General features: G+C 40.5%; 1 long non-coding RNA gene across 1 annotated transcript in view; it reads right to left on the bottom strand.

Moving 5' to 3' along the window:
* Positions 1-15,305: 15,305 nt before the first annotated feature.
* LOC121671901 overlaps positions 15,306-21,205 on the bottom strand; it is a 15,903-nt gene continuing 10,003 nt past the window's right edge. The window contains exons 2-3 of the long non-coding RNA XR_006018658.1: positions 20,088-20,091; positions 15,306-15,417 (exon numbers count right to left, since the gene is read on the bottom strand). This is a non-coding gene — a long non-coding RNA (uncharacterized LOC121671901). The remainder of the gene's footprint in view (positions 15,418-20,087; positions 20,092-21,205) is intronic.

The raw sequence follows: 21,205 nt of genomic DNA, 5'->3' as shown, positions 1-21,205 counted from the left end.
AAGAGCCAAAGGGTTTGGCAGAAAGAGTTTTCATTTTTTGTCAACAGAAGCATACACTTCTGTTTTATGTAACTAATGCTAAAATGAAAGTCCACAGCAGTTGTAGCCCATTTTTCCATTTCCACACACTTACCATTTGTAAAGTCTCCAAAGATTCAGGTCTCATGGAGAACACTGTTTTGTTACTGCTCAACAATTGTATTTGATCTTTGAGCAGTGAGAAGACCGGATCTCTGCCAACATTTTAAAATCAACCATATAAAAATGAAAAGGCCTGGATTCAGAATTAAACACCACTTAATTATCGCAAACGTGTAAGTCTCTTTTTTCCCTTTCTGCATGTTATGAAATGTTACAATCTTTTCTCAACATATGTGTAGAGGCAGCATACTCTGTGAGTGGATAAACCACTAGGCTTAGACTTCTAAGACTCGGATTCTACCATGGACTCTGTTACAGGCACCAGGGAAAATCCTATCACATCTTCCTGGACAAACTTTTCAGCAGAAAAATGTAATGACAATAGAGATGCATATCTAGGTTATTTATTTATGATTATGTGCATTATTTTATGGAAAGAATGAATTGCACCCTGTAATTTTCCGGTTGTTTCTAGTAAGGCTTTCAATTAAATAATTTTACTTGTCTTCTCACCCGCAATTTCCTCATTCCGGTTTAAATTGGATCCACCTTCCAGGTCACTAAGCACTTCGAGAGTACCAGTTGTCACAAAACCAGGTGTAAATGTAGGAGGGTGCATACACAGAAAGAAAATGCAGAAGAAAACCTGAGGGTTTCCTAAGACCTTGTTTTCAAAAGGGGAGCTTGTTGTACTTAGAATTTTTGTTCCACCTACTGTGTATCTCCAGGCACAAACTAGAAAAAACCCCAGCCCATGAAAATGAACTGTGTATAGTTTGCACTCTCTGTGATAGATTAAACTCCAGAAAGGCTCAGTTATGTTTCACTATACACAGCAATAGGAGACGCTTGGGCAGGCTACATAGCTCAACTAATCCTCCAGCTGCTGACCCACAGCAAATCCATGGCCCTTCTGTGAATCAGAAGAATCACTGTTGTTACAGGGAAGACCCTTGGAGAGAGCTGTGGCAGAGATCCAGAGCGACCTTGCAGGCTGCCTGGGGGCAGTTCACCCCCTTGAGGATGGAGGTGCCTGGAGCAAAGAAAATGCCTGCTCCTGTGCTGCAGAACAGTGCTCTCCTAGTGCATGAGCAGGGGTAGGAGCACCCCTGCCCTGGAGAGAGGGTGTGTGACAGGGCAGCTGCTCCGTGCGCTCCAGGCAATGAACTGCTTTACAAACCTTTCCTGTTGGAGAGGGTTTCTCTCAACAAAGTATTCAGAAGACATTTCTGTGACTTCCCAAAAACAAAGAACTGAACAGCCAAGAGATACATTGTCTCTAGGTGGCAAAATGAATAAGATAACAAGACTGTAAGTTGAGGATAGACAGGGTAAAAGGGGGAGCAGAGATACATGGTAGGACTGCAGGGGCTTATGGACCTATTCTCAAAAGAGATTACTTCAATTTTCACAATAAAAAAATGTAGGTACAGACTAAATTCAACCCAAACCACTTACAAATCCATAGGATGTCTATGCTCTCCAGGGGCACCATTTTTGTGCCTCTCTGAATTGGGTCCTGAAGGTCACAGGCAAAATTATTTTTGGCTTTAGCTATAAGATCAGTGTGTGCTCTGGCTCTTTTCTTCTTAACCATTTCTGTGCAAGTGGAATGGAGTCTAATCAAGTTTCTTTTTCAACAGGTTTTAATTTTCTTGTTACAACCAAGAAAAAACTACAATTTAAAGTATGTTGTAGCTAGACAGAATACTGAAAGAATATTCAGAAGAAAAAGAACCACTTTGAGGTGCTATTTAAGAAAATAGATGTGTTTTCTTCCACTCTGACAAACTTGAACTCACCCCTATCATACCCCTGTATATATTTTGGTGGTTTTTGAATAGATCACTAAAGAGCTCAAAAAAGTTATCAGTAATGATATGAATCTCCATCTGTTGCCAGCCCCCTTTGAGAGCTTGTCTTTCCTATGAAAAAACATTTAGTGGAGCATTTTGCCAGCTTTTTAGAATGACCATAAGAGGCCTCAGACTCTCAGCTTTCATAGCTATATTCCAAAATTAGAGTGTTCTCACAAATTGGCGAGTTTCCAATTTCTGAAACAAAGTATAGCAAAATCCGGCACTGTGAGCCATTAGCACTTGTCCCCAACATCCAATGTTTAAGCACCTCTGCTGGTGCTCTCCAGCTACCCACAAGAGTTACCTGGACTATGGTAAAGAAATTACTTACAGTTGGAACTGTAATTCAGCTAGCAGGAAATTTAACAAGGGCCACCAAAAGGTCATATTTAAGAAGAAAAACACCAAAGGAACCTTATGAATATGCTTTAAACTAGTAAAGAACACAGGTTATTTTGATACTTGTCTTTCCAGTGTTAGTTCTGTAATAATTTGTCTGGAGATGCAGTGAAGATTTTCAAGAAATTCATGCGGATCTTCTTATTGAATATTTTTTCAACGGGGGACCAAGCTCTTGTTTTAATTTTGAAGAAGAGAATAGTCCTCGTAAGGAAATGTCTTGAGCCTTCAAACCTGAGACAAAAGGAGCCAAGCCGAATGGAGCTGTGTGGAGCTGGGTGCAGCAGAGCAGAGCAGTCTGAAGTGGCGGCACTGCACGGAATTGAACCAGTGGAATGGAGAAGCGAGGTCCTAAGCAGTGGTGCTGCGCAGTGTGGATAATCCAGCTTTTTTGGGGGTTCGTGCTTCATTTTTTTCTTGGCTCGGCCTCAGGAATGGGAAACCCTGGCAGCAGGAGGGCCCACCATCTTGTCTTTGTGCTGGGAAGCCACGTGGCACTGGGCGCAGGAACATCCTCCTGCCGTCTTGTCTCAGAAATAACTCTGTGTCATTGCTGAGCCACAGGAACATCCACCATCTTGTCTTTGCCTCAGGAATAACCAAGTGTCACTAATGAGTCACAAGAACGTCCCCCTGCCATCTTGTCTTTGCCTCAGGAGTAACCACTGTCATTGCTGAGTCCCAGGAACATCCCTCTGCCATCTTGTCTTTGTCTCGGGAATAACCACTGTCATTGCTGAGTCACAGGAACATCCCTCTGCCATCTTGTCTTTGCCTCGGGAATAACCACTGTCATTGCTGAGTCACAGGAACATCCCCCTGCCATCTTGTCTTTGCCTCGGGAATAACCACTGTCATTGCTGAGTCACAGGAACATCCCCCTGCCATCTTGTCTTTGTCTCGGTGGCCATGCAGAGCTAAGTCAAGGTGGTGAACACCTTTTGTGTGTAAAGCACCTTCTCTTTTTGTATACTTTTGTTTTCAATATTGCTGCTGTCACTGTGTGTTTCTTACTCCATTGCTGTTTGCTTTCAGTAAATTGTTATCTCAACCCAGGCTGTCCTTTGTCCCTCCCTCACCAGAGAGGGATGGGGGAAGGGGAGAGTCTTATTTGGAGTTTAATTCCTAGCTGCTGTTAAACCGTCACATTAGTCTATCCCCATCATCCAGGTCAATAATGAAGATGATGAACAGTATTGGACCCAGTAGGGACATGACCAGTTCTTGCTTGATTACTTTGTCACCTTTGGAAGCATCTTAAAATTTCAAAGGTGAAAATTATTTTAAGCCCTCTCTGCCCATGTATTTTGCCTTCCTCCTTCTTCACCAGGGTTTCTGCAGGCCATCAGTTCCCAGCCCTACTCTTCTTTTTGAGAATCAACTACTAGCTGATGATCACTGGCACATCCATAGAGACTGTGGTAGACCCAAATTTTCATCACAAATACCTAAAAATCCATACACTATAAGGCATGTTTGACTCCAACATTCTCCATAGACTCCTGACAACCTCCAGAATAGAGCAGAAAACCTCACTTTTTGAGAGATCTTAGTGGCAGCATTTTATCTGGTTATTCATTTTGCTGTACAGTGTACGTGCATTTCATATTTCAATGACAAAGGAGCAATTCACAAAGGTTCACTTCAATGAGAACGTGCCTCAATGATAGGGAGGTTTGGGGGGGCGACTTAGAGCAGGAGCTTAACTTCAGACACTCTAAATCATAGCTCTGAAGGAACCCCTTTCTTTCCAGTGCCTGTAAAGGAAGTGCAGAGAGATTAGCCTCAATCAACACTCCTCTAAATGTCATTGCAAAAGATTGCATATGATGGCAGTTAGGATATCAGATCGTTTAATGCAGCCATTAATTAAACAGAAACATGAAGGCAGTCTCACGCTACATTTTCATAATGCAATTGAACTAGAGTTTCAGTGTTTGAAAAGATTTTTGTGATTAATTGCATCTGTAGAAGCGACGAAATACTAAGCGTCTGAAAAATTACCCCTTGATGCCCCTAGCACATTTAAGTGAGCAAAAAAGGTACCCTGTCTTTTCATAAGTGCACTTACAATACAAAAAGAAATGGTTAGAAGAACCGTCATTCAAAACATGGTATATAACTGCTGCAGCATATAAATAAAGCAGAATGAAATCTTTGTGAAAATGTTTGTGCACACTGTAAGATTTAATGTTTCCTTAAAAACACCATTTACAAAAGGGGTTGATATACTAAAAAATGCACTTAACCTTTGGACTGTGTGCCTGAGCATTTCCTGGTATAGGTTCATGGTGGCAGCATGAGGAACCATAAATCTGTGGAAGACACCACAGTAAATGTGGAAATTGATGTTCCTGGACTCCATCATGGGTGGACTCCATTGTGTTAGGGGGAAACAGGCAAATGCTTTTGGCCAAGGAGCAGGAGTAAAGAAAAAACTGCACCCCTATGTTGAAAACATGTATTGCTTTAGAGGAAACATTATCAATAGTCAATAAAGCAATACATTGGGTAATATTAATTTCTAAATTCCAAGCCGGAGTAGTATTTCCATTTTGTATCAATCAGGATCCAGCAACAATTCTGTAGGATTTAAACCAACATAAAGATCTTTTCGTGTGCAAAATATAAAGGTCTTTCCTCTATGAGCTACTAAAAATCCCAAGATAGGCACAAAGGTTTTTCTGAAAAGTCTCATCCCAACCAGATGAATGAATACTTGCAATACTTATGTATGTGAGGGATGTTGAGAGATCTGTATTCCTCATAATATTGAGAGAATTTTCTGAAGTTGAAATATTTACCAGCAGAGACACCATTAAATCTTTTACACCACATTATGGATGTGAACACAGAGAATTACTATATGCCCAAGATTAAGCATCTTAACTGTGATATTCTTCTGTAAAGTATTCTTTCTGAAACATTAACAAGCTCTCAGATCACATTCATTGTTAGCATTAATTTCTTCTCTTGTTTGCTACTGGTAAATGTTTTTATTAAAGTGTGCATGGCTTTATCTACATAGAAAATGCAATAGGAGGTATTCCAATGTAATGTAAATATGGGACTACAATACAACTCAGGTAGAAATCATAGCATTTCTCCATCACTTTTTCCATGAGTAATTGTTGCATAGCAGCTTATTTGACACAGAAGAATGAAATGCTACTTTAACGGTTTTTACTGAAAAGAGCAAGATCTCTAACATACAAGACAACTCAGCAGGTCTGTACAAGTTAAGCAGATTATTAAAAGAACACAGTATGAAAAGATGAGGTAGACCACTCCAGTGCATATAAAACATTTTCTCATTAACACTATTTTATTGAGAAGCCATCAGAGACTTATTAAGTGCATGATCAGTTTACTAGAATTTCCTTTATTATCAGTTGACATTTTTTCTCTCTATATCTCTCTCTTTCTCTCACTTTTCTCCTCCGAAGGCTCTAGGATCTATTAGTGGTAATTATTAATATGTTATGAGTATTAGATATGCAGGTACTGAGCTATACAAACACCATTAATTTCAGAGGAGGAATTTTGGGGAACATATTCGTGGCAGCTGAGTTATGGTAGATTTGGTGTTATGTCTGGGCTCTGAGCCAGCCTTAAAATCCTTCCCATACTACCAACCATTGAGGGCACACAATCACTGATGGGGGTGTCAGCTTGAGGCTGTATAAGAAAGCTGAGACCCAAAGAAAGCCAAATATATGGAAGGCAGCTCTGAGACAGCTTGGCAGCAAGTCAGATTCTAAGCAGTAATGCTTGTATGAAATATAGTCTGCCTTCCACGCTTAATAGTAATAAAGTTTGATTGAAGTCATGTTCAAATTGCACTCTGTCTGATGCCAGGTATTTAATATTAAGCAGTTTGGGGAGTTTTGCTATCTGAAGCAAAAGAGATTTAGATTTATTCCAGACTTTCACAGTAGAAACTAGCTCTGTGGCCTGGAGCCATTGAGCCAGAAAAAAAAAAAGAAAAAGAAAAAGAAAAGGCTACTGGAGATCTGATCATCTTCCTTTTGGCAGAAAAACTCATGGTTCTTTTGCGTGCTTTTCAAAATTTTTCTGACATAAGAGGAGTTACCCTTTGCTGCAGCACCAGGAAATCCCCATCTTGCCTTGAAACTGCTGCAGGGTCAAATATGATGATATTATTTCTTTCTACAAACGCAGAGCTCCGAACTACTGTAATGATGAACTCCCATCTCCCTTCCTCCCTCCCTCTTTTACAGAGACACTTCCTTGCCCTTGTGTTTGCAAAAATTAATTTTGCTGCAAACAAGAAACTCAAAACCAGAGAAGCAAAAGGAAAGAACCACAAGTTACATACTGTCTTTTCCTTTGTTATTTAGAAAGCCTCCTGCTCCTCTGGCAATCCAATTATATTTGAAGCCTGGCTCATGACTTTCGAATACTCTCTGGCACATCAGATATCCTTGGGGACCCACAGCAGGCTCTGATGTTCCATAAAACCTGTATTAGGTTAATACATAATTCACCATTTAGAAGACAGATAGAGGGACAGCCTTGCCAATACAAATTCTCAGTTTACTCTTAGGTGATAGGCGATACAGAGCCTGTATTTGAACTCTGATTAAAGATTTTATTAGCTCAACATTTCATATCACTAGCTAACAGCACACCATGCAAATGTGTTGTATTCATTTGGATTTACATTTGCTTGGGTGGTTTTACCTATAATGCAGCTACAGACACTTTCAGGATAAGAATTGTCAATAAAGTAATCTGTATACTGAGGGAGATAAATCCCTACCTGGAGCATAAACAAAGAATTTAAAATTCAGAACCATTGGCATAAAGGGTTTTGAAATGTGCCTACAGGGTAAGTGTCCTTTTGAATCTAAGTGCAGGTAACAACAGGAAATTAGGAGCATTCTTCCACACTGAGCTGTGGCCTGGGAAAGCAGGTGACTTTGTGCAAACATGCAAAAAGTGTACAAACATGTCCCCTCTTCCTGAGCACCCTTAGCTACACCCTTGCAGTAACACCTGAGAGTTGTTTCAGGCTCTCTGCTTGCTACAGAGAACGTTTTACTCTTCCATTCCACCACCTTCTGTGTTTTTAAACTATTTTTGTTGTTATATCTTGGTCTATCCCTAGGAGATGATAATATTTTGCAGACAAAACTGTAGGTCTTTACTAATGACCCAGTCATCCCAGTCTCCAAGGTTTTGTGGTTTCCTGAGTGGGGAGGCACCAGAGCAGCAACCTCAGCTCTTTCTGCAGATTGATCCCAGTGGACTGCAATGCATCTGCATTTTGACCAATTTTCTGTTCACTGACCAAACCAAGTCAAGAGTCAGGATGACAGTGAAACATCTGCAAAGCAGAGAGCATACTTCTTCCTTCTACTGCTGGAGATTCTGGCTAATTTTGGAATGCTTTTGGCTACAGCAACACAATAGTTTCAGCTTTGCGCTATTTTGTGCCTCCTGTGTTTTTCCTTGCTGCAGGGGAAGTGGGAGGAGAGGAAAAGGATTTTCCCTGGTGCAATTGTTTGTGTCAGGTAAATTCTCCATAAATCTCTTCTTGAGGAATTCTGTTCATTAAAGCCCAATTAGACACCAATGGCTTGATTTACCTCATTAAGGCTAATTTAAATTAGCAGAAAGAGCAAATTGCTATTAGGGATTTATAGCTAGAGTTTTAGTGGACTGTGGAGAGACAAGGCAAAGGCTTGTTTGCTTTGACTATTCTTTTTACTCACCCATATTTTTGAGCATAAATACACATTATGCATTTACTAAACATGGAGTCAAACTGAACTTGAGACAAGGAAGACATTGCCAAATAAAGTAATTTAACTGCAATTCTTGTGTGTGTGTGTGTGGTGTTTGGATTTTTTTGGGGAGGGGGTTGTTTGATTGTTTTTTTGGTTTTTGTTTTGTTTTGTTGTTCTTTCAGTTGTTGTTGTTGTTGTTTGTATTTCTTTGAAGTATAACCACATTTTTCTTTGAGATATATTATGTGAAAAGACTTAAAAAAATGAAAATAATCTGGATGAGTTTTGTCCTTCCCATAAGACTTGTAGGAGAAGAAAATAAAGTTCCTCCAGAATTTGCATTTGCATGCATTGCATCTGCCAGCATTAAAAGAGCAGGTTTATTCAGTTTTGGAAACAATTATATATGCAAGAGTCTGTGCACACGTGATGGAGAAGGATATGGGCACTATAATATACTCACAATTTCAAGAACTTTCTGAGTGAGTATTCTGGGTAAAAACTGATCCAGGTAGAATATCAAGCTCTTTCAGAGGCCTGGATCCATATGAAAGGGAACTTTCATTCTTTTCTTTACCAAGCTGAAAATGTTATCACTATCCCAGAAGTGGCTGCATGACTAGGAAAGCACCTACACATATTTATGTGAATCTATAAATCTTTTAATTTGGATTCATAAAGTCAGCTTGTGCTCCTAGAGGCCTGTAAGCAATCAAAATTTTGATATTTAACCTATACTGCTCATCCAGTCTCCCTCTCAGGTTAACAAATATGCAAGAAGACTTTTACAGGTCCTCGACAAGAGCTGTGTGGTCATCTTGTCTTTACTGCCAGATTGCATGCTACACTACTGTGTGTGCTGGGGTGCATTGCTTTAAGAAGGCAGAAGCTAGGTAAGGTCACATGTTATCTTTTTTTTTCAGCTTACAATCAGCTGTCATATGGTACAATATTTCAGAGGGTTTACTAGAGGTAAAATTTCAAGATTTTGAGTCGGCATTTGTATTGGGTTTGCATGGCCAGGTTTTGGTAGTGGGGATGCTGCAGGGGCTGCTTCTGTAAGAAGTTGCCAGAAGCTTCCTCAGTGTCCAGCAGAGCCAATGCCAGCTGGCTCCAGGATGGACAGGCTGCTGGCCAAGGCTGGGACAACCAGAACTGGTGGGAACACCACTGTGAAGAGGAAAAAAGTTATTGCACAGATGTAATTGCCACCAGAGAAGAGCAGGGTGAGAATACGTGAGCGGAGCATCTCTGCAGACAGCACAGTCAGTGGAGCAGGGGGAGGGACAAGGTGTTCCTGGTGCTGGAGCTGAGGCTTCCCTGCAGCCCATGGTGCAGCCCGTGGCACAGCCCATGCTGAGGCAGGAGTCCCCCTGCAGCCCACAGAGGTCATTGGGAGTGCAGAGATCCACCTGCACCCTGTGGAAGAGACTCGTGCTGGAGTGGGTGGATGCCTGAGAGGAGACCATGAACCTGTGGGAAGCCCATGCTGGAGCAGCGTCCTGCAGACCCATGGACAGAGGAGCCCACACTAGAGCAGGTTTCCTGGTAGGACTTGTGACCCTGTGGGGGACACACACTGGAGCAGGCTGTGCCTGAAGAACTGCACCCCGTGGAAGGGTGATCCTCATTGGAGCAGTTTGTGGAGAACTGCTGTCTGTGAGACTCCTGTTGGAGAAGTTCATGGGGAACTGTCTCCCATGGGAGGGACCCCACGCTGGAGCAGGGGAAAGACTCCTTTCCTTGAGCAATAACGGGAACAATGTGTGATGAACTGACTACAACTCCCCTTCCCTGTCTCCCTGTACTGCAGAGGGGAAGGAGGTAGAGCTGGGAAGGAGGGAATGGTGGGGGAAAGTGTTTTGAAGGTCTTATTTTACTTCTCATTATCCTGCTCTGATTTTGTTAGTCATAAATTTAATTAAGATCTCTAATTGGAGTCTGCTTTGCATGTGATGGTATTCAGTGAGGCATCCCTCCCTGTCCTTATCTCAACTCATGAACCTCTTCTTATATTTTCTCTCCCCTGTCCAGCTGTGGAGAGAAGCGTTAAGAGGCTTTGGTGGGTGTCTGGTATCCAGCCAGAGTCAACCCACTATCAGACACTGTATCAGACACCACACTCCAAAAGCTGCACTAAACTACAACATGGGTATAAATTGTGTGTGTGTGTGTATACGTGTACCTATAATACCCCATTTGCCAAACAAAGGATGTAATAGTACATCATCTGATTCATGCAAAAGGTCCTCCCTATGAAGAGCCAATCTCAGGAATGATTTCCACTCCAGATTTATGTTCACCTATCTAAGGTTACATGTGCTTAAGAAAAAGGTACTCAGATACATCACTGCCATCAGTTTGTACTTTTTCGGCCTAAGACTCTTAAAAGAGGAGGGACAGATTGCTTAAATCAAGTAGCTGAGCATTTGAACTCAAATTTTGTAACTGAAGTTGGTAATAAAGTTTTATATACAGCAGAAAAATAGTTAGTTTTGATCACAGTTTTCTCTTGTACTAAAGATACTGCAAAGATGTGCTCTATCAGGAATATTTTCAGCTTAAAACATCAGTTCTTTGCAGTTAAACACTCAGGCTACAGACTGGGAGCTCATCAAAGCCATTGAACCATGCCAGACAAATCAAAAATATAGGTATGCATTCAGCAGTCAAGAACAAATGCAAACACTGGAACAAAAATATTTATCCATCTCAAATGGAAAGTTATTTCTGATATTCTGAAAAGGAGCCAAAGCATTAATAGCAAGAGAAGATAAAACATAACTGCAACCTCAAGGTCACCAAAAGTTCTGTTGAAGGCTTATAGTTGCGTCTTAGTTACAGAGATAAATCGTAACCTTCTACTTTTGGAAATTCGTCTTCAAAATACCCACAGCTGGCACAGCTCTCATTCCCATTGCTCTCTCTGACCCATCTCAGAGTGCTTGAAAAGAAACAGGATACTGACAAAAGACCATGTCCCAGATCTAGAAGCTTCTTTGTACTTTTTTAGTCTTTCTTCTCTGATTTTCCGAACAGTCATTGATAAAAAATGCCTATCTCTTCTGTGCTAAAGCTTACTATCCTTTTGAAAGCAATGTTAAAATCTAGTTGTTACATCTGGTAGTTTTCTCTGGTGAGGTTCATGGGAGAAATTTGGAGATCATTTTACACAGAAACCCAGAAAACTGTGATTGCAATTTAAGTCATGTGAAGTCAGTACTCTCAATTAAACTGAATTTTCACTTTACCCCCTAGGAAGATTTAGTATGTGAAAATTTGCACATGCCAACTAAAGGGAATTTTTTTCAGGAGCTGTGCAGAACAGCCTTTCTCCATCACTGCCTGGATTGTGAGTGAGCCTACATTGACCCCAAAGTTAAAATCAACAATTAAACTCTTAAATGCTCTTAACAGTGTGGTCTGGTGAGCAGCTGAGCCGGTCTAAGAGGCTCCTGTTGCCAGAAGGCAGTACCTTCTTCCTGCTGTCCCTCCTCCTCCTCTTCCGGCATTTCATCCACAGGTTCAATCCCTCTTCAGAGCTGCAGCCCCCCTGCAAAGCAGCCACAGTCTGAGCAGGAAGGGAAGGCAGAAACTGAACGACTGCCTCAAGATAACACAGTAAGCCAGTAGAAGAGCAGACCAAAGCTCTGATCTTTCCAATGCCAACCCCCACAACAAGTCTGCTCTGTGCCTTGTCTAAACAGTCCCAGATAGGTCAGCATGGGAAAACAGGAAGAGGTAAAATAAACAGAGGGCTTCTTTCTCCCTCCTTCAGGAAAACGAAGTGGTCAAATCAAAGGAACTGATTATCTGCTTATATTCAGAGGAAGGCATTGATATATAGAGATCATCTTTCAGTTTGACAAGTGTTACCAAATGATACCCAGTTTATGCAAGTCACAGGGGAGTGTAGCAGCTCCATTTTTATCCTGATTTTGGAAGGGTCTGGGACTCCTGCAGCTGTGGTGTCCATCTGGCTCTCCACACCATATCCAACCACTTTTGAACCCACTGGCCAACTTCAACTCAATGTTCACAAAAAGCCATTTCTAGACAGAGGAGAAAGAAACCTAGATTATTACTCTAAGAAAAAGAAAGCTGTAGTCTGTGGCTATTCAGGAGGCAGAGGAGAGAGTCCATCATACTGTGGGAGATTTAGGAGACACAGAGGCAATTTAATGATATTGCAGCAAGGAGTAAATTGATACGAGCTTAGGCCATATTTGTAAATTGTCACAGGAAACAATACCATGGGAATCCAGATTTGTTAATTCTATTGTTTCTTTCATGGATGAAAAAATATCTTTGTGGAATTTTTAAAACAACATCAGGTGTTTGAATATTTCTGTTCAAAATCTTTTCTTCTGAGTGATCTTTTGCTTTCAAAGAGGCAGGAGGAGATTATATGTTTATGTCTTTTGTGGATGGAGATCCTACACATAAAATAACTGATCAATGCATTTGTATAATTTTGAGTCTTACGTGTGCAGCTTTCCAAAACAAAAAAAATGCACACACCCGCAAAAACATCTGTAATTGTTTTGGCCTCTTCAAAGTGAAGTTCTACAACTTTTTACCAGTGTGCTTCTAATTGCTCAAGTAAATGCAACATTATATCCAAAATTTGAAGTGACACACCATAGTGCCTGTCCTAATTAGGAAGAGATGCTTCTGCCAATATTTTTCCAATGAGTCAGAGGCAATGCAATAACATTTCTGAGCCATGGGACAAGTTCAGAAGAAAGTGTATGGTCACAGGCAGTTGCACATCCTGTATTTTGTCCTTTGGAAATTAATGAGCACTTATTAAGACTAAAAGAGTCTTAATATTTTTGGGTTCATTTGGAAATAATGCTGACAAATATTCCTTCATGATTCAAGTCCAGAAAAGTTCAAGTAAAGAAGGACCATTGATTAAGTAAATGTTGTAAATTTTGTTAAGTGAAGAAAAAGTTTGATGCCTGAAAGAGCAGAGGAACCCCAGCGTAACCTCAGTCTGCCACTCTGGCTAGAGGGACTTCAGGGGTTAAACAAACCTGCCCATGGGAGACAAATTCTCCATGTTGTCTAACAGCTGTATCATAACAAACTGAGGCATTTCAGCAAGATCAACCAGTCTCACTTTTGGAAAGAGTGACTGAATGGGCACGCTTTGGTATATAAAACAGGCTGTATGAAGGATATCCTGCCCGGAGTGTTCAACTGTCCTGTACCATGCAGACTAGCCAACAATAAAAAAAATGAAAAAAAGAGGTCTGAGGGAACTGGACCTCCAGGACTTGATAAATTAGTGCAAATTAATAACTGACATGTGATGGACTGAAAAATCAGAGCCGAATGTTTCTGTGCAGAGTGCAGGGGCAGAGTGCCTCAGCATCAATCAACAGAAGAAGAGGAAAATGCTCCGCGACGGCGGTCAACCAAACAGACATGCAAAGGCCTTGCAAGCTTTCCCGGGGAGCTTGGAATACTGCCTCATTTGTTCCAGATGTAACCTACAAGACTCATTTGTTCTGATGATGGCTAGATAGGGGTATTTCATATAAAGGTCTCAAATGGTAAGTGACTAGTGCTTAAAAATAGCCATCACACAAGAGCTGTTCACATCAGTGAGCAGGAGATCCAGGATCCAGCTTCACTAACTTTTACTTTCTTCTGGCTCCATAAAGGTTGAGAACATGACACCAAGAGTGGCACAAGATGACTCTGCTTGGTCCCCACATGAGTTTATCAACAGCTCCTCAACATTTTTCTCTGTAATTTACCCAATGCAAACTTCTCTGGCTGTTGTTTTTTTCCTGTATGAAATGAAGAGATTCCATACATCACTCAAGTTCTGCAAGACCTGGTTTGTTAGTATTTATGAATTTGCTCTGGTGTGGAAAATGTACACCTCATGAGACAGTATCAGGGTAACAGAGTTTCTGAACAGGAACGACTGTGCTGAGATCCTCTTGTGATAAGTAATAATTATTATCCAGGCACCAGTATTTAGCATCAGAAGATTGATGGGCAATCTTGCAGAACTGCATTGCCACTTTCTGCACATAAAAGTGTAGTTTTGTGAAAATTAAATCCATGCTGTGTGACAGCCTAGAGATATCTTCTTGTGTTTGGTAGTTTTCTGGATTAACGGCAATATATATTTTTTTAACTCTATGAGTTTTTTTCCCCTTCAGGATTGATTGTTATCACTTTCAAAAATATAGAGTGTCTGAGAAGACAGCCCATAGGTAAGTGCAATATAATTAACAGAATCAATCAAGGCTAACAAGTATAGCAAAACCTATATTACCAAGTATAGTAAAACCAGCAGCAATAGCTAGTGTTAACATGTTCCTCTTAGAAACATGTTAACGTCAGCTCCTCTTAGAAAATCACACAGCAATAATATATCTCTAACTACAGATTGAATTTCTTTACCAAATTCATTAGAAAAGACTCTTAAATCTTGCATATCAAGGTGGAATAATGATGATGAAAATGTTAAAAAAAAGCAGAAGCATCATTCAAAAAGGCAAGAATTTTCAATTTATTTCAGTGATCTAAATGCTAATTATGGTGGAATTATTCCCACTGCTAGAGTTAGGAATAATTCCACTGCTACAGAAAAACTTGCATAACAAATATAAATACTACTTACAGGTCTTTTTCTGAAAAATAAAGGAAGACTTCTGTCAACTGAAACAGGCAGTTTTAGGAGAATAAGTAAAAAGCTACATTTGTCTCATGATCATATAAGCATGACTGAAAGTGATTGGTTTCTTTTAAGTGCAAAATAAAAGTCAGTGTTTCAAGCTAAGATGATGGTAAGCTTGGTGCATGTTATTTCCGTCTTCAAAAGTCTATCCTGCAGAAAAAAGCACTCTATCACACTCCGACTCATGGATTCCTTTTGAAAGTAGTCACCTGAAACTATGAATGATTCTAAGCTATGACTTTTACTTTTATTTGGACTAACAGAAAATACCAAGAAGGAGAGTGCTGGTGGATGAGAGGCTGGACACGAGCCGACAATGCACTCGCTGTCCAGAAAGTCAGACATATCCAGGCCTGCGTCCAAAGTCTAGTAGATTGAGGGAGGGGATTCTGCTCCTCTGCTCTGTCCTGGTGGGACCCCATCTGCAGTGCTGCATCCAGCTCTGGGGCCCCAGCACAGGAAGGACATGGACCTGTTGGAACAAGTCCAGAGAAGAGCCACAAAGATGATTAGAGGGATGGATCACATCTCCTATGAGGAAGGGCTGAGAAAATTGGGATTGCTCAGCGTAAAAGAGAAGGTTTAGGGGTGCCCTAATTGTGGCCTTTCAGTACCTGAAGTGGGCCTATAAGAAAGATGCAGAGAGACTATTTACAAGAGAACATAGGACAAGAGGAATTACTTTCAACAGAAGATGGTAGGTTTAGATTAGATATTAAGAAGAAATTCTTTACTGTGAAGATGGTGAGACACTGGCATAGGTTGCCCAGAGAAGCTTTGTTTGTCTCATCCCTGGAATTGTTCAAGAAAAGGTTGGATGGGTCTTTGAGCAACCAGATCGAGTGGGAGGTGTCCCTATCCATGGCAGGGGGTTGGAATTAGATGATCCTCAGGGTCCCTTCCAGCTGTAACCATTCTATGATTCTATGGTTAAACTAGATGTTATTTATATTTTGAGTACAAGATAGGATATATTCAAGCATACTTTTTAAGTTGGACATTGGCAGTAGAACTTTTTAGATATGAAAATAGACTTTAAATGATCTAATGAAATGTAGGGGTGTGCTATTTATAGCAAGTAACAACTCAAATATTTTTTCTTGTGATTTTGCTTATGAATCGTTTCTTTGGTTGATGTATTTTCCAGCAAATCATATGATGACAACAATTGATAGATAATTTATAGATCATTCTATGGAGAGGTATTTTTGGGAGGGAACAGAAGGAGCAAGACAAGTACAATGAAAAATAAAAGAAATACTGTTCATGCACAAACAGGCATATCTTGCACTAAAAATTTTATCATTTACTCTACATTTCCAGCCCCTTCTGGGAATAAGCATTTACCCCTTGAAGAACTGAACTAAAAGATTGAATAACAAGGGTACAATTTTTAGTGTTTTAAACAAGTTAAACCTCTGCATTCCATTGCTTTCTGTACAAGAAGTGACTAAAATAAAGGAAATCAGTTGGGTTTTAGGATTTCAGTGTGCTAATTAGGCTCAGAAACATTAGGACCTGGATACTAGGGTGAAGCTGCAATTAGCTGAGATTTAATGAGCTGTGTAATGATAACTGACAGGGCTATGTAACTTTACAGCCATAATTTCCTGATTAGATGAACTCTTAAACACTGCAATCCTACATCCTACCCCAAGGCACGTTGACCTTTCTAGCTGGCCAGAGGAGAAACAAAGATTTTAGGATCTACACAATATTTTAGCAACAGGAAATTCCTACAGTTTCAGGGCAATTTCTCACTCTGATCAGAGCAAGCATCATTTTCCATGCTAGTCTAAACATTTTTTTCTGCTCCTTTTAATCAAGTTTATGTGGCTTGAAGTGTTTGTCTGATGACAAGAGGATCCTCTGAAGTAGCCAGAGTCGGGTAGGATATCAAGGGCATCCAGTATCTGCAGCCACATCAAACACAGTTTGGGTGGTGGAGACGATGCACAAAGAAAGCCTATAATAAAACACCTCATAAAGAAGACCAGAAATGCAATCCCAGAAAGAAAGCAAATCCCAACTATCGAAAAACTCTGTTTGTAACATTCATGAACATCAAGTGGAAAGTCTGCTAGATAAACCATGGGTCTGAGAATCGAGTGACTTGCAACCATTAATTGCTTCTGACTGTCTATGACTTTTGACAAGTCAAAGTCCCGCTACCAATCTTAACTTGGGGAATATTACAGATAAAAATTAATTGAAGATGACAAAGTCCTCAGATTCCCTATGGGAGACACTAACATATTGCTCATGCTTCCAAAACCCAATAAAGTGAAGTTTTCCTTTTAAACATTTTAGGATAGATAAACTGTAACATGTGCCATACTTGTGTGATCACTTATAATTTTTTCCTTCATTCCTTTGCCTCCTTCAGCGCAGAGCACCCATTGACCATGACTGATAAGCACTCAGTGGATTAGGCCTGAATTTTACCACTTTTTTTCAACCACCATTTTATCCTTCCATTTTAAGAGAATTTATAGTGAACAAGACTGAAAGATAATGCCATGAAAGAACACCTGGAAAGGTTCAAAATGCCTATGTGCTTTCTATACTGATGTTTCATCAGAATTTAAATATCGGGATCTATAAGAACGATAAGAATCCCCTTCTCCTGCAACACATGTCCTTGAAGGTACCCAAGACCTTGCTAGACACTGACACTGCCAGCCTGTACCTGCAGCAAGAGGCTGGCCTGAACAATGAATTCCCACTCATGTTCAAGCATGGTCCAGAAATTCTGCATAGGTCATAGAGACACTGAACTGCTGGAATCTGGCAGAAAGCCCATCAGCATGGTCACATCCTTGGAAGACATACACAAACCATATATACACACAATTCATGGCACTACTTGGCACTTGGAAAACATCTTTTGAAAGTGGCTGGCAAGAGAGGGACTAATGAAGGAAACAGATTAAACATGATGTTCCCCTAATGCCAGATCTGCTATCTTTGATGTCATGTATTTGTTACGGTGGGTGTATAAAGCCAGCAGTATGATACTGAGTGCTTATCAAAACTCCCAAGGAGATAATAACTGTTCTGATATGTAGTTCAGAGCTTCTGGGGCTGTGAAATGTGTGATGACATGGAATTCCTCAGCTGTGATATCCCTCTGCCTTTCTCCACCACCTGCCACTCTTTGCTTCCTCAGTGCCTTGACATGCAGTATAATTATATTTTTCTGGGGCTGGCAGCAAAACAGACTTTTTTTACTTTGCTTTTTTGTCTTACCTTGCTCCCCAAGCCAGTGCCCAGCCTGGCTGACAGGTAGTCACACTCATGGGTCAGAGAAGGCACAGCTGCTGTGACAAGGGAGTAGGAGTACATTAAGCCAATTTTGCTACAAGAAGAGTAATGTGTGATGGGATTGTGTGAGAACCATGACCTTATCTAACTGTGAAAGGAGTCAAATACAATTGTAATTCAGTTAACATCCTTAGGAAATAATTGCCAACTACCTTTTGTGCTGGAAAGCTGGCCTAGCCCTGGACAAATATTACCATGCTTCATTTGCACTATCACCAACACTTACAGCTATTCAAAACTGCTACACAATCTTCACTATCTAAATAATTAGGCAAGGAGGAACATGATTAAGCAAGACAAATTTTGTATTTAAAGATTGCAAGTTCTTTGCTGTGGAATTCTCCTGTAATAAGCTACTCCCTGTTTTATCCTACCTGATGGGACAGGGGGTGGGAATGTTGCAGGCAAGGCTCAGGACAGAGTACCCTTGTGGCAACCTTTTTCCTGGGACATGCCTCTCACTATATTTTTATCTGAAATAGGCAAAGGCAAGTAGCAGTAGTGGAGAAGGACATGGATTTAGTTGCAGTCTTAGGGGCCATGATGAAGAACAGCATACTGCACTAGGAAGTGTCTCTGGGGGAAAGGCAGAGCCATGATCCTTCTGTCTTTGGAGATCTCCAACCCAGGACAGATTTTGTAAAGGGGAATCCCCTTTCCAGCAGCACTGTGAATTGTGCTCTGAGGGAGAGCAATAGTGGAAAAAGGAAGCAACAAAAGGTTGAGACATTTGATTACTACTACCTTTGACCCTGGCATGGCTATCTGCCTGCTCCTAATGCAATTTTGTGGGGAGGCTGCACCTTCATAAAAATCAGAGTTACCAGACTGCTGCTGGCCTTGGTTTTCTTTATTTCCTTGTTCATCTTGCTTGCACACTTCTCAGACTCTGCAAAAAAGCTTTTCAGAGATGGGTGGATAATATCCAACTATGACAAAAGCTTTCAACAGTCATTTAATGTTCCAAATGAGTAACTCAGTGTGGAACACAAAGACCATAGAATGAAATGCCAATAATGATTGTATCCAAACCTTCCCAAATAACTGCCTCAACATGCACAATTATGCCTTGCCAAGTAACCCGAGAGTGAAAGGGGATGTACCAGCAGTCTTTGGGAGATAAGCAGAAGAGTCACACAATTCACACTGGCATGCCACAGACCAGCAAATCATCACATGTTCCTCATAGTATTTGGATTTTGTACCACTCCTACATACTGGTGGCATAGCAGAACCATTGGTGAGTGGATAACAAGAGTTTGCTATGTCCATGTCATCTTATGAAACCTGTTTCTCAGCCAGTCACAGGGATCTGAAAAATTCACCATATATATATATACATACCATTCACCCTTCTTTTTTTTCAATTAAAGTAGCAGCTGCCAAACACTTAATGCAAGAAGATTAAATGTATGTGAATTATGTCTTGAGGTCCTTTTCTGATTTTAGTATGAACAATGCAGCCAAAGTTGTGGGAGAGCCTTGAAAAATGGCCCATCTGCTTGTGTGCCATACTTAAATCACTGCCTAAACCTGTTGGAATAATATTTCCTTGAAAGTGGCAGTATAAAGCATATTCTAGAAAAGTTTGATAAAAATCTGTAAGCAATGCAATGAAGTACTTCAACACCTGCAAGAGAGAAAGGTACCAAATTCTTTCTGCTTTAAAGGCAGCTTGATACAATCATACGTCCAAGTAACAGAGAAAAAACCCACAGACTAATCTCTAAACCATAGCACAGAAAAAATACACCAAGGAAAAAACCCCATCTCCTATGCTCAAGCAGCAAAAATGCTTTCATAAGATTTTGCACATTTTATCTTCAGTGAAATAATAGGAATTAATTAAAAGTCCTTCTGAAACATTCTGGAATATAACATGATTTGAGAGGAGGAAGCAGCAAGGACTTCACTAGGTTTGTGATCCCTCCAGAAGACTAAGTCTAATACAGTCCTTTGTTCTAAAAGGCTTTCCAGCCAGAAGTTCCTCTAATGCAGCAACTGCCTCATAACTGTCATTTACCAAATAGATAAACTGGTGGTAACTGTCCATTCTCTGCTCCAGCATGAGAGGTGCATGATGAAAAGTAAGTCATCATTTGGAAAAAATCACCTTCCCTCTGTTCCCTCCAGTTTCATCCAGCAATTCCAGTAGCCCTCTTAAAATAAGTTTTATATCAAAAAATGGTTTCCCAGGAACTCTTTATCTCAATAATGCTATTGCATTCTTACATAGTGAAGAACTACATATATTGATAATGCCCCACCAACACGATCTCTGGCATCTAATTTTCAAAACCAACTTCTGGCAAATAATCACAAAAGCAGCTTTCATAATAAATCCACCTGCTTTAGCTGCCACAGTAAATACTCTGCTATGATCAGGGCAACATGTAGCTTGAATCCCAGCTAGTGTTTTGCATTGAAGGCATTTTTCACCTGTGTGCTACAAGGCAACACAAAAGTTGCTCAACTGTGTACTTCTGTATCTGTTTCATTTTCCTTGAAGTTTAATCTTAGTTTGGATTTCCTGAGGATGTAATGCTTATTCTTCTGATAATTATCTCAAATGACTGATTTATGCACAAACTCAATTGCAGTTTAATACTGTCTTTAAATAAAAGGACTTCCTTCAGGGTTTGGTTGCTTGTTTTTTTTTTTTTTAATGAGGTAGTCTATGTGTATAATCTAGATTTAAAAAGCTAAAGAAAAAAAATGTTGGTACAATAGTTGTTTGAGGTTATGTATCATGAGAACACATTTGCTCCTGCAAAGTGGTGAGAGGGGCTCTCTAGCTCTTTCTGCTTTTTGATGTTTTAGAGCAGCAAGAACCAGTGAGTACCCTGCCAGTGGGACTGGGGTGACTTCCAGCATCACCTGGCCAGGTGGGGAAATGCATTGAGGCTCACAAGACTTGGAAATGGTGAAGGCAACAAACTTGAGAAGCTGCAGGAGCCTCAGTGGTGAATTTTGGGCAAATCCTTCCTTCCTTCCTTCCTTCCTTCCTTCCTTCCTTCCTTCCTTCC

Source organism: Corvus kubaryi, unplaced genomic scaffold (genome assembly GCF_017639235.1).
Source record: "Corvus kubaryi isolate FWS band 111438036 unplaced genomic scaffold, C.kubaryi_AGA036_p1.0 37398, whole genome shotgun sequence".
Lineage (NCBI taxonomy): Eukaryota > Metazoa > Chordata > Aves > Passeriformes > Corvidae > Corvus > Corvus kubaryi.
Note: the sequence above shows the minus strand (reverse complement) of the source record. Positions and strands in the feature narration are given on the sequence as shown.